Below are 13824 nucleotides of genomic sequence, written 5' to 3'. Positions count from 1 at the left end.
TTATGTCTCACCCAACATACGGTATGTTGAGTTACACAGAAAGACAGTCACAGAAAGTCTACTGCCCTCTTTCCGTCACATGGACAAGTTTACCTCAGAGAAACTCAAATCAGGAGAAGAAAAGTGATTGAAAAGGTGAACAATGAAAAAAGGAAGAGGGTGCACAGGCCACAAAATTGAGGGGGAAAACAGTCAAGAATTTAAAAAAAGAAGACTGGGAATGGGATGATAATCCCCTTGGAGTGAGTCACATCCATGGGTCTATCTAGGAATGCCATGTGGCACAAGGTGCAGACAACACACCAAAAGAGCCTCAAACTCAGACTACGTCGTCCACATTTGTAATGCTTTTTACATTAGCAAATAATATGGAATTGAACTGCTAAATTCAATATGAGTGGCAAGAGAGTTGATTAGAGGCACCATGGTGTGGTTGTCTTAATCTTAGTGGTCCTCAGTATTTTAACACGGCTGGTAATTGACAATGTATCTACTCCGGAGAACATATTTCTCAGTTTTTGGGTGTAAAAATGTCCAGCTGTTTAAATCTACGTTGTTTTTAAAATGTAGTTTGGCATCGGATTTCACTAATTGATTGCACCCCTACAGCACTAGACATATTTTTTAACATGGTCAGGTCTCCTAATGCAAGGTCGCAAATTAATAATATTCCCTGCAGTGAAAGCTTTTTTAATTATTTCATTCCCTTTTTATACAGAGCGACATTTGGAGGGCTCTTGTTACTGATTAGTACCCAAAAGTGTAGTTAGAGCTACAGCTCTACAGCTAGACTCTATAACCAAGTCGTAACCCTTTAACACAGGACTATAAATTTCACCTTCAGTGTGGACACGAAACACTGAAGGAATCCACCCAACTATCACACACACACACACACACACACACACACACACACACACACACACACACACACACACACACACACACACACACACACACACACACACACACACACACACACACACCTTCCTCTCTACTCACTCTGAACTCCATTGCCTCACAACAGCCACAGTGTTCAGTGTCAACAGTGGTCACACTATGTGGTGCTAACATTAAAAATGCATCCAATTAAAGCTGCAGGGAAAAATACTCCTCTGTAAACTGCAACAGTCTGTAACATGTTTGCAGCGATGATAGGCTTTCCAAACAGATTAATCCAGAGGAGCTCTGCATTACTCATCCTGGCTGGCTGTCTAGCCAAATTCTGCCTCAATTGCACAGTTGTTTGATCAACTGTTGTATGTGTTAAGCGAGAGAAGGAGAAAAAAAGAACAGATAAAACAGAGTCCATGGATACCGGGCGAGCTGAATACAGTGAGACAGCAGCAGAGAAACGCAGCAAATCTTGTCTTCCCATACTTTCATGTGTCTACAGTTGTGCGCTGTCACATTCTGCAGCTCTGTTCTGTCGGCTGGTAGCGTTCTCTCTTTATTTCACTGTGCATTACTTGTCACATTGCCGATGGACGGCGCGTGTGCATGCGTGTTAAACCTGTCACTTTCTGTGCTCTGACATCCGTGTGCTTATCGCTTTGGCTGAACCCTGCCAGTTGTGCATGTGTGTACAGTATCTTTGTCTGTCTGTCCGTCACATACGTGCGCATGTGTTTGTGTGCGAGGCAGATGTTCCCCGGGCGGTGCCATTGCTCAGTGTTCACACACACCGCACTAAGGAAGATTAACCAGCACTTTATTTATTTATTTGCTTCCTGGATCTGCCCCCACCCGCCCCCTGCAAACCAGCCCCCAATCCTTCTTAATCCATGGTGGCAAAGAATCCAGGAGGAAAGGCAAAACTGCACAACTGGATCTGCAGAGTTTCTTCACCACTCTGAAGCTACTTTAAAAAGTGACAAACTTTTCTGGTTCAGGGCCATGAGAAAAATTTGAATTGCAAGTGCACTAGACGTTTGGATTGGAACTAGAATAAAGCTTTCAATTTAAACAATTGGGATAATAAAGTGCTTATATTCAGTTAAAAAAATAATTACATTACTATTTTATGCAACCTAACTCTACAAAAGGAAAAGTAAAGCCTGAGAGAAAGCAGCCTGTCGTTAATGTAGGATTGAGACTGGGTTAGAAAATGACTTTGCATGATTCTTTGAGGAGAAACTCATTTGTACAGATCTGTCTGTTAAATCATCTTATAGATTAATCAAAATAATCAAAGAAAGCTGCAATGCATTTTTTCCCTATTCTCCAGTCCCACATCTCCCCATTGTAAAAAAAAAGAATATCGGAAAAAGAAATGTCTTGAATTATAACCCCATGGTTTTGTTCTATTCTCCAAGTACTGACACTGGCCACAGGCTTCTCAACGGGGACTGGCTGGGTTTTTTAGATGGAGCCAAACAGTATCCTGCACAGCCCCTCATAAACAGCAGCTGCAGACTGCTCAGTTCCCAGTTCCTCCCCGGCCGCCAGCCCAGGAGGGTCCAATCAAATCCAGCCACATTACTCCCTCACTTTGCCTTTGCGTGCCAAGTCTGCTCCGGATCGTGAAAAAAAAAAGCCAAGACTAAACCAGGGAGCGTGCAAAATCACCAAGCTTTGGATTTAAAATAAATAATCATCTTTTTACCTGTGTGTGAACTTTGACCTTGGTTGTACTGCAGCTGAGGTGGCCTCCCCCTCCCCCACCCCGCCCTTCATGTATTCCTCAAGCACGGTCCTCTTCTGACCCCTCCTTAAGCGGTGATCTGAGGGGAGGGAAGACATAAGAAAAAAGGCTGTTAAATTTCTTTTAATGGAGTGCCAGGGAGAACCTGGTTTGGACAGAGGACAAATGGATCACAGAGAAATACACCCTGGTGTTGAAAAATGTATGCAGGACGCCAAGAGGGAGTTTGCTATACTGCCCCATTTACTCTACCTCCTAACCCTGCCGGAGAGCCAATGAACCAATGAACGACTGCACCACCTATCACAGTGCCGTGTCTGTATACTGCAGCAGTCCTGTATAACCCCCCCCAACGCGACCCCACCCCCCACTGCACAGGAACAATGTCCTTCCTAAAGGTTATCAGCAGCCCTGGCGCTTGGTCAGCTCTCATCCTGAGTCCATTACACACACAGCGGCTGGATTCACTGCCTTAATACACCTCTCTTAGTCTCTCCTCACTGCTCCGCTGCACCCTTTACAGGCTGATACAAATCCAGCATAGGCCCGCGACACACATACACAGGTTTCGGGATTAGCCTGCCAGCACAAAGCCACTCTGTGTCTGTAGACATCTGCCATGCACTTCAATTCGATTGGTGTGAGTTGTTGTTACGAAAACGGTGATGAAATACCATATTAGCCTGCATATTACACAACCCTGAATGTCAAACTAATCCCTCCCCCTTCGCCCCCCCACCCCTTTGCAAGACTTGTTTAGCTGTGCTCGGTCCATCATCGGATCAACAATTCAATTTGTCAAATACTTTACGACAACATTCCTAGAAATAAAAACAACCTTAACCCTGACCCTAGCATTACAATCAATATCAGCTTTAGGCTTCCTTTGTGTTTGACGATAATAAAATAAAATAGTTGTTTGGATTGGCATGCCAACAAGCTTAACTGAGATGGTGAACCACGTCAGTATCAGAACGTTATCACCATCACTGTGTCACATGTTAGCAAGCTGATGTTAGCGTTTAGCTTAAAGCCCCTGCTGTGCCAAAGCAGCTCAGCAGTACAGTAGGAGATGCTATTATATTTTTAAGCGTGGATGTAGACTCTATTTAGGCTAAAAACCTTTATGTTACCTTACCTTAACTCTTTTATGTATTGTCATATTTAGAAATACACTTTATCTTCATAATGGATCATAAAACAAAAGTACTCACACATTGCTGCCCTGACCCCAAGAAGCCAAAGAGTCAATAATGCTAATAAAATAAAACACCTTTAGCTAACATCCATAATAGAACTATAGAGGAAACTAATGACTATATGTTTGAATGTATACATGTCAGCATTTTTGTAAGTGCTTCTGGGCTTAGCATCTCTTATCCTTTATTTTTTGCATTTAAGAAGTGGCTATGTTTTTAATTCCTTATGATACAAAGGCTACAAAGAGCCTATTATACAGCGCTCTCTTAAAGCAACAGACACAATCACACTAACACAAAAGACACAACCCTGTTGAGGGAAAAGTAAGGGTTTTAATCATTTGTATTAACCTTACTTCTGATGGAAAACAGAATCAGAGACTAACATTTTTTGTTTTTAACTTAAATTCTTCTGAGAGAAAGTCCTCTAGAAAGAAATACTTCTAATAATCTCTAGCACTGGTGCAAACAAGCTTCCTCTGCTTCAGGCTGCCCTCAAGGCCATTCTGCAAGTGGTACAGTATAGCTTGGTCTTTCTAGTCAGATTTAAAGACATGTTGGCCAGTTGGACACATCCATATACAATGAAAAATATAAGGGGAAGTAGAAGAGCTTTAATAATCAGTATTACTGGAAGAAACAACAAACAAAGAAACGATAGTTAGTTGTTTCAGTGTAGCACACACCATGTGTACAGTGCATGATTTAAAACACAAATCAGGGTAATAGTATGCCACACTGAGTAGATTTCCACATGGCAGGAGTTTAATGAAGTTAGGATCAAATGAAAGTGTTCAAAAGTGATATCTGAAATAAATACACGTGAACTAAAATATGAAAGTTTACAAAAAGTGAAGAAAAAAAAGTCTTCTCAAGTCTAAATCTTAAACACACTATTGATATTTTGAACTGTTCATGGGTGGTTTGAATAGGAGAGGCGTTTGGAGGGAATGGGGCCCCTCATACATCTTAACACCTGCTTGTTCATTTAATCCATGAGAAGAAGGGAGCATACTGAAAAACATACTGTGGGAAGAGGGGGTTGATTTTGGACTCGGGCCAAAAAGAAGAGGACAGGGTGGAGAAAAAACCCATAAATACGCGGGGAGGCGAGCAGGTGTCGCAGACAAATGTGATTTACAGGGTCTGTGTCCCGTACTGTGCTGACAGGTAAGCCTATTAGGTTGATATTACCCAGCTATAACACGCACCGATAGACCCTCTTAAAAACGCCTGTGCAGTGAGTGTGTTGAGGTTATGGATTTAAAAAGACTATAATATCACATTGTTAAGTTGGCCATAAATTGCTAAAATCAATGATATTATTATATAATCAAATTGTTTTTTAATTAGTTGTATCAATTACATTAGTTTTCATCATTGAGCAACCGTACAAGGGATGTTTAGCTGGCTTAATGTCAGTAAAACAACAACATGGTGTGTCACAGCAGAGGATACTAGTTTAAGAGAAAATCTAGTCAAATCGTTTTTCATATACTCTGAGATTACATCAGGCTTCAAAGCCAAAGAGTGCGAGAGAGAGTTAAAAACTGAGCTGGCAGAGCATTTCTGCACATCGGAAACTGCCGGGGAGCAATCACTGAAGAATGCAAACGTTTATGCGAAACTAAATGCACTAGAACATCGAGCGGAGATCTGCAATCGAGTTTCCCTTGTAATATTCACTGCATGAGAGACACGAGACTACAAGGAAATTGCTACCACTTGAGGAGCACACTACAGATGGTGTTGAGAGCAACACAGCACTAAGCAATGTGTTCCTTAATAATGTGGTGAATATTGCAGTGAAAAGCCGAGTGCTTCGTACTAGCTTTTGCAGACTCTTTTTTTTCTGTCAGAAGTGTGAACTCTTTCATCCCGGATATAAGAGGCTGCGGTAAAATCCTCAAAGAAACTAATCGTGTTAAATGAGGTTTGTGTCTGTATCCATGACTTTTGAGTGTGTGTGTTGGCAGTGGGGGGTTATAGGTGCTTCTGAGAGACTAAAAACTCCTGTCACCTTTGAATATAAACTCTGTGTCGACTCTCCACTCGACTCCATTTTCATAATTGTGCTTGGTATTACTCTCTTAACAGTTCAATCGTGGTAATCGTATCTGACGATGTGGCTGTTCATTGACTGAGATAAACCAATTTTCTGCGCAAAGCCTTTAAAGTGGTTCAAATGCGGGAGATGACAAAGCCCAAGTTTTCCTGTTAAAAGCCCTTAACACCGCAACGTTTACTTTAGCTTCCTGAGGGCAATCCTAGTCTCAAGCGGATGCTCAATTCATACAGACACTCACTCACACGAGCACGTAGACACACACACACACACACCTTATCATCCAAGGCTGAGGAAGCAGAGGCGCTATAAAAGCCAACCTCATCTCCTTAAAACAGGCAGGGCTGTCCCTGGGCGTCTTAACACAACTCATCAACTGTTAAACCAGAGAGGCAGAGCAGTAAAAATCAATGCCCCCCAACACGGCAAACAGCAGTCAATGACGTGAGGTGGAAGAAGAAAGGGCTAGAATTTTCAGCAGCATCTGGAGAGGTAAGGAGAGGCAGGCAGGAGGGAGGAGAAAGGCTATGTTAAGCTAAAAGCGGTAAGCTAATATATGTAATTGATTACCTCTATGCAAATAGGAGGGGCAGAGAATGCAATTTAAAGCAGCAGAGTCTCTGAAATCGATTGGCACCGTGAGTGAGGGAAGTCATTTCCCTCTAGCCAAGATAAAACACTTTACTATGAGCTGTCAGATACTTATCAGGAGGAAATTAGCAGAGGAATAGCATTTTCCCAAAACAAACAGGTCAAGTGTTTCTCATCCTTGAGTGGTCTCTCTCTCCTGTACTATCTTCCGCTCCGATATCATCATCTGTTATTTCCTCCCGTTTAAATGCCAACTGTGAGAAGGCAGGGGCCGCATTTCATTCAAACAGATCATTTGTAATAAAAAATTTAAAAAAACATGCAGGCGGGCCCCGGCAGGAGCAGGTTGTTGTTTGAAAACTGAGAAGATGAGGTCTACGTTTCGCCTCGGCTCCCGGGAGCAGCGCCCGCACGTACACTCTGACGTAAGACTGTCCCGGATCTCAGAACCAGATCTCACCAAAACAATATTTGCGTTTTTTCGCCTGCAGTTTGTTCCTGGCTGAAAAGAGGGGAGGGAAAAAAAGAAAGAAAGAAAGAAAACACTCATGGAACAGAGCACAAAAGAGATGTGGAAGCAGGCAGCAGCCCACACAAGAGAGAGAGAGAGAGGAGGGTGGCTCGGCGTCAACATCAACACCGGTTCTGCAGTCATCGCTCAGCAGGTAATTATGATAACAACATGTTCCCTAGGCAGCTTCTCTCTGATTTAGTTTCCAAGCACTTACCCTTCCTAAAATCTCCTCCCGATAACATCTGATATGATTACAAAGTCAAGATCCTTTTCAAGGAGCGCCCACTTACGTGCCTCTAATTTGGTGCATAGTAACTCTCCCTCTTGTGACGGCTCAATGATGCTTTTCATCTTATTGCGTATGCTTGGTTAAGATGCTGCACCGTTCAGATTTCCATAACATTTCAGAAGATGCCATGACATAAATGAACCTCACCTTAGTCTCCCAACAGTTATTGAGCGCCCCACTGCCAGCTATTATTCTCAATTGTAAACACAGCATTGCCACATGGGGAATACATCATTTCATTGTGTGTGTTATCATCCAGTTTTAACAGTGGGAGGTTGGCCCTGAATGGAGTCAGCAGAGTTGACCCTGTGATTACCTCTGCGATGAGGCATTTTCCTTTGCTGTCATCACAGCCGACCCCTTAAACAGCCAGCGCTGTTCAACAACCTCAACAGCAACAAGGCTAGGCTGTTGACATACTGAAGACATTTCAGATAATCCCAGAGATGTCTCTGTGTTTTCCAAGATTACATCTTCAAAGGGGAAACGCGGCCAGCAGCCTCTACTTGAAAGGGAGAGAGATGCGGAGGGCTCTTGTTCTGAAGGAGGGGGCGGAATAGCTCAAGAATGCAATCATGGTTTTGGAGTGGAAGAAGGCCTGTCCTGGCTAGCTAAGCTGGCGGGTGGTGGAGAGGAGTGGAGAAAACACACCTGTTGGATGGGACAAAGAAAGGACTCTCACCTGTGTGACTGTACAAAGGCTGGAAATCACACAGTTCATCTCTGGCCCAGCCCTGCCTTTCATAGTGTGGTGTTCTGTCAGGTTAGAGGATTAAATGGTCTGGTTCAGAGGGAAAACAACTCACTACACAGAACTACAATACACTACTTTGTAGAAAATGTTATTTGGAAAAGTTTTTTCTTTTCTATATGGCTGGGGGAAAGCACCGATACCAGTTAAAAGTAGTACTCTTAAAAGTGATACATATACTACTTTAGTAATTAATTTGATACCTATTATGTGAAACAAAGCATTCAGTGAGTTGCGTAAAATTCAAACCACCACTCCTCCCTATTCAAATGATAATACATTTTAGAAAGCGTCTAAATTATTAAGATATTTATTTATACCCCTCGACTGACTTTACCACACACCACAAATGAATAGGTTTAAAATGCTGCAATAGGCTAATCAGATTACATTTTAAAAAATGCTTGCAGTGAATAGCTGCCAGAAAATCTGTGCAAATAGACTTTTTGTTTAGATCTAGGTACAAAATAATTACATGCGGGTATCATTAGACTCACAAGGAGAGTATGTCTTGTGTTTTATCCAATGTCTAAAAAAAGAAAAAGGGTAACATTTCTGTTTCATTGAAGCTGATCTATATATGTTTCGATGCCACAGAAAACTGATCTTTCTGAAAGCTTAAAAATGTTAATTTATGTTGCAGTGTGATGAGCAAATGAAAAAGAATGGTCAGACCATATGGACAGCCAACATGATAAGGTCTCAAAATTGCTTTTAGGGCTCTCTGTGATGTTTACAATGTAGGTACATTTAATTGACATTAATTATGCACATTATTTGATGTGTCTGTTGCAGGCCAATACTAAATATTTTTGCACACTCCTTTATGTATGTTTTTATTGTTCTTTTTATTGTACACTTTTACTACTACTAAGCTATTATGTGCTAGTGTAAAAAAAAGCTTTTGAGAGATTTGAGGTCAAATCACATCAGTGTGGTCTTTGTCTTAAAGTCCTCTTTTGAAAAATGTGACAAAGTGTGGTGTTTGCCAAGTAAAGATATCTTGGAGTTTATTAATCCCAGAGGGAAAATCTGTCCTCTGCATGTGACCCATCCTGACTATTTAGGACTCAGTAGCTTCCTGTACTGTGGGTGCTATAACTCCAGTGACCATAACTTAACTGCCGCTTAGCCTCCAGGCAGTTCTCTCACACAGTGATGCACTTTACATACTGCATCATCACAAAGCATTTTTAGATGCTTTGCATGACATCTGCGAGGAGCTGTGAGCTGCTACTTTACATCTCCCAGCACAAAAACAAGCATTAGAGATGCTAAATGAAATGTGTCAACGACAAATTGCTTCGGAATTATTAAATAAAAGCAAGAAATTATGACTCATATCTTCAACAAATGTCAGCGGTGACGTCCTCTGTGGCTGTGAGCGTCTCTAAATGACTCATGGAAGTGTTCACCAACGTGGCTCTGATGGACAGAGAAATCACTCGGCAGTATACTTTCCTTCCAGTGACCGGGATTATGAGAACATGAGTACTAATTATAGTACGGGACTATTTTGACACGTAACACGGGGGAGAACTGTGAAGTTATATGAACACTATTTAATCACTGTCTACCAAAGGAAATAGCAGGCAAAACAAGTCTTTCTGCTTGTTTTCTACTCAGTCCTCTGGCTGGGAGACATCATCAGTGAGTCAGCAACCAGAGCCCAGAGCGGGGATCAAAAAGTACCGAGTGAGGTCTGTCCATCATCAGCTGCACATACTGTACAGAATGAGAAGGCACCAACACCCATACAAAGAGGCAAAAGTCACACAACCACCAGAAGGCTATTTTTGAGTGGCGCAAGAAGAGATGGAGGAAAACAAATATGTCACCAGCAGGAGGCTGGGTAGACGGATCAGTTGAATCATAATCGAGTCTCACAGAGAGGAACTTATTTTAAGCTGCTTACACAGCCAACCTGCAAGAGCGTTCCCCAAAAAGGCAAATATTTTTAAAAGCAGCTTGGCCAACGGCAGGCGGTTACGGCCTAAGTTCAGCACAGTGAATTCTCTGCTGCGAATATGTGCGTGTTCATGTGGGCGGCAAGCGCTTTATACCCTTATACCGTGATTTAAACCGCTTCCCCTTTGCCTCGTCTCCCATCATTGAAATGACTGGAGGCAGCAAGTTACCGTGCAGCAGTGTCACACGCAGCGTTAGACCGTACACCAATGAACAGCAACGTAAATGTAGGCAGACAAAGCAGCATTAGGTACAGCATGGTTCCTCTGAGCGAGCTCTGCGGTGGGCCCCTCCTCCGTCCCTCCAGCCTCACTGGCCACGGTTGAAAAATTAATGCAGCAAACTGACAACACTTAGGGCCTCCTTCCCTCCCTCTCTCTCTTTCTTTCTCTCTCTCTTGCACTCTCTCTCCCCTCCCCATGTACCAAACAGGATCAATTACCAAAGCAGGGCTCCACTCAGTAGCGCTAAAGAAACAAGAGGCACTCTCCATCATAGCTGTGTGTGTGTGTGCACGTACAAGTGTGTGTGTGTGGGGTTCGGGCAGGCTTATGATGAGCAGAAAGAGGAGGAGGAGGTGGTAATAGTCTGTTTGCTTCTCTCTAATGACAGCGGCAGAGTGGATTAGTGAGCCTCCTTACCCATCAGCATCACTCCTCCCAGTAAGTGACAGAGCATGTTAATAACCAGTTGTGGCCACTACCAGGAGGAAAGAAAAGAAGGATGCAGGAAGGCTTATAAACCCAAAAAAAGGTCTAAATGTGCGTTATGCGAATCACAGCGTTTCCTCCGTTCGCCTTCATTTGTATGCAGGTGGAGATTTAGAGGAGTTCCATTTCTACAACATCAGCCAAGTTATTCAAATGCAGCACATCTGACTGGAGAGGATAACATAAAGAAAGGCATCAGCAGAAATGGCAGCAGGCAGTAATCCCCTGGCCAGGCCACTTGTGTTTGCCGCGCAGGCAGGCAGCGCTGTCAGTGGCGGCGCCCATACAGGCCTTATCAGTGGCAGCCATAGGCCTCCTCTAATAACCCTGCTGCTGCTCCGCGGTGCAAGGACAAACAGGGAGACGGACAAACAGACAGACAGGTTTCACTTCCCACTTAAAGAAAGAGCCTGAGCACCAGGTATCAATCCTGTCGCTACGTGTGTGTACTCTAAGTGCATTTACTCACTTTGTAGCATGTAGTGTTCTGACAGCTTCTCGCGGGATGTCACTTTCATCTAAATGCACTCCAATGTTGACCGGCAGATCTATTAACCCCTCTACACACAGATTTAGCATTTCTGATTGGTTGTCTTAACTCAGGCACATCTGACTCAAGAATCATTATCACCATTCAAAAAGGTCAAACGTGGCGCTTGCAGCCTCTTCTTTTTGATTTATGCCTTTGTGCTATTACCTCTGTTCGCATTAATCTCCATCTGTAAATCTAATCACACCCGCCTCACCATCGAGATTCAAGGTGCTTTCAGGACAGGAGCCGTGGCCGATGGGAAACAGCTTATGTAAATACACGTCTGTTGACACAAGATGGGCAGCGCGCTGTTGCCTCGCTATGACACCACGCGTCGATGATGGTACAGATAAAAACAGCCATCATTTTATTGTTGTTTATTTTCATTTGCTGTCAGCGTTCATCTCTATCTTTAAATGCCATCATCTTGATATACATTCATATCACAAAGAGCGTTTTTTCCCCAGCTCATCTTAAGAGACTGAGGTTGTTTTTACTGAAGGGAATGAAGTAAATGCACACGCAGTGCTGCAGGACTCAATTCCTAGTCAATGAATAACTCAAATATTGACACCACTAAATGAGGGTGTCACTCAGATGACACAAAAAAAGAGCAGCATAGTCAAATGGAATCGCTTCTTGGCATTTTCTGCACTTATGTGAGCCAATAATCATTACCCCCAGAAAGGCTCCACAACCAATTGAAGCGTCATGAAAACATCTACTCTCGCGTGCCTTGAAGCAGCCTTTGGAGCACTTTGAGCAGAGAGGCCAGACTCCACAAGCCGTATAAAAGACTTAATCAGGTCTCCGGTGTGGAAGTGCAGCAGGGCTTCAGGAGAGAATTCCCTCTGCAAGGGCTGATGGGAACCTTGGCGATGACACAGAGAAGAAGCCTGCTGGCCTGTCAGCTCGTCTCGCTGCGGCTCAAATCAGCACTCGGCAGCGGAGAACTTCCACTGACACGCACTCGTACACTGACACGAATCTCCAGCATCACTTCAAACATCCACTCAGTCCCTCAACATCATACTCGACATGTGCCGTGTGTGTGAGACAGATTCTCAGCATAAAGACGGGGTGAATCACTCCAACTATTACATGAGATATTGTGGCGATGGCACACAATCTTCGCATGAAGCTAGCTGCACCCTAGGCTGTGGGGAAGATTAACCGTCAAAAGGGTATTTTAAGTTTATTTGGGGACTAATGTATACATCAATTTGTTGCAATCTTCTGTTCTGCGTCTGCCTGACCTATATCTAAACCATTTCCATTCTAGACACATTTTCATTTGATTAATAAAACATAAACCTAGGATAGTATCAATGAGAATTTTAGACGTCTTGAAACACTTTCCTTTGATGAGAACAGATAACAAACAAGCTGATGGTAATTGTTGCAATCTGTTGCAAGAAGCAGCTTCAAAATGCACAACATACAAGCCCCGTATGAGGAGAGCTTTTACAGGAAAAATATACAAAGCCCCATTTCCTTTGACAGATATAATCAACTCAAGATTTTAAGATGGTGACTGATATTTTATGTGCCACCAAAATGCAAGGAGAGAGCTTTTAATAATTGATGGTGCTGGAGCAGGGAGATTTTTAACCGCTCTCCTCTTGTTATCAATCATTAATGGAGTTTCCATCAAAAACACTTCCACCCCTCAAGTATCAAATCTCTCTTGAAGGTGGAGGGCTCATACTCAAACATCCCACTTAATCAGAGGGCACACAATGTACTCTCCCTTTCTCTCATTTCCGCATGTGCAAATTGGGATAATAACAGCACAAATTGCTAAATTGTTCACAGCGCAAGTGTAAGAGTAGGCATTTTTAGCTAAGGTCTCCTTGTGAGTGATGAGGGTTAATGGGAAAATTCGAAATGTTTAAATCACAGGGGGGAAAACAGCTTGCAAAGCAGCATCTTTCCTTTCTTTCTCTGGGTGCTGTATATACACAGAATTGTTTAAATCTCTGTCTGTCTATCTGGCTCGCTCTACTCTGCAAGGCCTGCCCGGTCAAAGTCATGAAGGACGCGATGTGCATCAGCCACACGCCCAAAGAGCCTTTACACTGATGTTCCCCTTTAAAACTACCACAAGGTTGAACACACTGCTGCATGAGCACGCTAAGATGCACAAACACACACATCGGAGTCAGCTGGGGTGTACTGCTTTGGACTGACTTTAAGGGATCAGCCTCTCTATCTCAAAGTCCACCCCCCAGCTGAGGTTACACTGTGTAAAATGTACTTGTATCACTGCAGCAACTCCTCTTACAATCCCACAGCCACATAAACATCTTACACACACATCAGACTGCAGCAGCTAAGTGATAGCAAGTATGATAGAGTATTCCTAATTACCCATCAAGGTGGTTTTGACAGGGCTCTATGTGCCAGTGATCTGTGTCATGGCGCAGTGCCAGCAGCAACTTGGTTCTGTTTGATATGTAGCTGCATCCGAGTAGCGAGTGCACGGTACACCGGGAGATCTGCAGTGGCACTCTTTCACTTTCTCTCCCTCCCTCCCTACTTCTCCCCCCCCGCCACCCCCT

The 13824-nt window shown here is 43.3% G+C and overlaps 1 protein-coding gene across 6 annotated transcripts in view; it reads right to left on the bottom strand.

Moving 5' to 3' along the window:
- The window catches only part of zmiz1a (zinc finger, MIZ-type containing 1a), a 100236-nt gene that overhangs the window by 69718 nt on the left and 16694 nt on the right, over window positions 1-13824 (bottom strand). For all 6 annotated transcript variants that reach the window (XM_010784244.1, XM_010784251.1, XM_010784259.1 and 3 more), the window contains exon 2: window positions 2606-2723. The gene's annotated coding sequence lies outside the window, so the exon portion shown is untranslated. The remainder of the gene's footprint in view (window positions 1-2605; window positions 2724-13824) is intronic.

Source organism: Notothenia coriiceps, unplaced genomic scaffold, assembly GCF_000735185.1.
Source record: "Notothenia coriiceps isolate Sejong01 unplaced genomic scaffold, NC01 NC01_scaffold00000668, whole genome shotgun sequence".
Lineage (NCBI taxonomy): Eukaryota > Metazoa > Chordata > Actinopteri > Perciformes > Nototheniidae > Notothenia > Notothenia coriiceps.
Note: the sequence above shows the minus strand (reverse complement) of the source record. Positions and strands in the feature narration are given on the sequence as shown.